The sequence below is a fragment of the Penaeus japonicus genome, unplaced genomic scaffold, assembly GCF_977035675.1.
Source record: "Penaeus japonicus unplaced genomic scaffold, GWHDUDI00000001_assembly GWHDUDI00000033, whole genome shotgun sequence".
Taxonomy (NCBI): domain Eukaryota; kingdom Metazoa; phylum Arthropoda; class Malacostraca; order Decapoda; family Penaeidae; genus Penaeus; species Penaeus japonicus.
Window position 1 is genome coordinate 4,003,059 of NW_028234435.1, and position 2,937 is coordinate 4,005,995.

General features: G+C 44.6%; 1 protein-coding gene across 1 annotated transcript in view; it reads right to left on the reverse strand.

The window, feature by feature from the left end:
- Nucleotides 1-1,061: 1,061 nt before the first annotated feature.
- LOC122253829 (uncharacterized) overlaps nucleotides 1,062-2,937 on the reverse strand; it is a gene marked incomplete at its 5' end in the record, with an annotated part of 53,941 nt that continues 52,065 nt past the window's right edge. The window contains 1 exon segment of the mRNA XM_086556763.1: nucleotides 1,062-2,937. This exon segment is cut by the window's right edge and continues 1,498 nt beyond it.

A 2,937-nucleotide genomic window follows, 5' to 3' on the forward strand; every position in this document is an offset into this window, starting at 1 on the left:
TGTGTGTGTGTGTGTGTGTGTGTGTGTGTGTGTGTGTGTGTGTGTGTGTGTGTGTGTGTGTGTGTGTGTGTGTGTGTGTGTGTGTGTGTGTGTGTGTGTGTGTGTGTGTGTGTGTGTGTGTGTGTGTGTGTGTGTGCACGAGCGCGTGCGTGGAGTGTGTGTGCCAACATGTGTGCCTGCACGTGTGCCTGCACGTGTGCCTGCACATGGGTGCCTGCACGTGTGCCTGCATGTGCGTCTGTATGTGTGTCTGGCATAGGTGTCATACGCGTGTGAGTGCTTCCTACACGCGTGAATGCCATGCGTGTGGGTGAGTTCAAGTGACTGTGTGTAGGCCTACGCATATGTGCATAGAACGAACCTCAAACTGCAACTCCGAAAAGAGTTATAGAAAACATGAGTCATGGAAGAGGGAGATAAAGAGATTTCTGGATAATGTTTTTGTTCATTCCTTGTTCCAAGAAGCCAAGAAGGCGTCAATTACCAGTCAAAAAGATTCCTTCTCTACTTATCAACTTCAAGTAATGTCTTAATTAACTTCACACCCCTTCCATAAAATACAAGTTATGTGAAAAAAAATAGATACAATAATAAGTCATAATATAAAAATGATAAAAATATCAACAGTGGCTCTGATTATCCACTCTGATACTAATCTCGGACCAAGCTTGCTATTTGCATAACACTTTCCTGCCACGCTGAGCAAAGATACCCCCCCCTCCCCCAACTCAGTGGATCAAGAGAAGTTTGAGCAGATTTTCCTTAGTGACTCCGTTCTTCTGAATGAAGTGATGCAACCAGACATCAATCTTCGTCCCATAATTCAATGGCAAGAAGAACAGAAATAAAAATAAAATAGTTTCCATATTTCTTACTCAAGAACATCATCGTTCAGTATATGATTCTTCCCATGGTGATATTAACCAACATACTGATGATGAACCTGACAATATAAAAAGGGAGATAAGAGTGAGAAAAGCGATGCATTTCCTCATAATCAATATCAGTTCTCACAGTGAAGCACAACCACCATCATAGGTTATAAAATGAAATACAGAAAATATTCACATACTTTTTTTACTCCTCTATAAAATGCTTACAACGGTTTTGGCACTGATCACAATACTGTTCACTAAAACAAAACTAGAGAGCTATTTATTTATTGGACATATCCAAATCGTTCACTCGTTTTTTACCTCATATTTTGTTTTCTACTAAGTACCTCTAACAGCAAATCCTTACGAAAACTATTGAGAAAAATTGATATGAGAAAAAAAAGAATATTGACTGTGGACAACAAGGTACAAACACAGCATCTCTACAACTAATGTTTAGTGAAGAAGATCTCAGGAACATTGACGAAGGCTAGCAATGCTCGGCCATCCCGTTTTAATAGTTTGCGTGCGTGCATGTAAAAGTGTGGGTTTGTGCTGCATGTGGCGACTGTATGTAGTGTGGTGTATGTCTAAGAAAAAAATAAAATAAAATAGCATGCCGTTTCTCAGCAAGAGGAAATTAGAACATCTAATTTTGGAATGGAAAATATAAGCATACGTGAAGATTTTTTTTTAAATAACGGCTGTTAGTAAGGGAAAGAGATCAAACGTGTGCGAATATGCGATTGAATGACTGTTTGTATACGTGTACATTTGCGAATTTTCATGAAGTGCGTGTGATGTGACTGTGTATGTATGTGAGAGCACTCTCCGTCTGTACACAGGCGAGTACATGTGGGACCGCCTACACGGGACTTACAAATTCCGGAATCAGAAATGATACAAAGATTCAATAAATAGATCCCAACCAGCGTGCAGGTGAGGCGGCAGTGTAAAGAGTACTGTATTTCCCTCCTTGTCGTTGCGAACAATGACAAGCGTCGCTTCACATCCAGCGTCTTCCTCATGCACGTGATTACACATGATGGACGACACCGGATATCATGGTGTTACTCTTTGAAGTGTCCTTACGAAATATTACACAGCAAGAAAAAATACTACTAGCGCAGCCACCCGGTTACACAATCACATTCCGGATAAGTACTTCATCTGGTTATCACGTTCTACATATTGCGGTTTGTACATCCCTGGCGGACGCCACTAGGTGCTGACTGTACACACATCGTAAAATAAATAAAATAAGTTACTTAATGACAAAATACGTGCCGACGAGGCTGTGGATTGTACATCCCACAAAATGCCAAACTTTGCAGAATCTTATAAGATATGCAACAAACTCCTTGCGAAAGTTTCCTGCATACGTACAAGTTCTTTGGTTCTCCCGCCCAGACTCTCCTTTTACTACCTCATAAGAGTTGTAAAAATACTGATATTACACAAGTTTCCCTGAAATAAGAAAGTTTCAGCATAATAAATAAATTGTTAACTATAGACATGTTCCCGTCATCGGAGAACGGATCGTGAGGCAGATCTCAAAATAGGTTTCGGAAACCACCGCGTCTTATTGTTCTGAGATTCTACGTCCCTTTTCTCCGCCCCGAGCAGCTTCTCTCGCTTCGCCAGTCTACCATCTTCATCCTACCCCCCCCCCACACCCCCTTCGCGACCCTCCCCCTCTAATACCGCTGGGGCACCTGCGGCACTTGGTGCTTCTTGTGAGTGCCACTCATGTGCGCCCGCAGGGAGTTGAGGGAGGCGTACATGCGGCGGCACACGGGGCACTGCATGCTCTGGCGCGGCCCATGCATATCCCGGAGGTGTGTCTTGAGGACGTACTTGTTGCACAGGACCTTCCCGCACACGCCGCAAGCCACCTCCTCCCCCGTGGCGAGCCGGGTCCTGCCTGCGGGCGGCGTGTAGCCCAGGGCCGTGAGCGGGGTGGTCGCAGCCCCCCCCGCGCCGGGGTCCGTGGCGTACCCGAGGTGTGGGGAACCTCCTAGGGATTCCATTCCTGCAGTGTGATGGGCGCCGTAGCCACAAT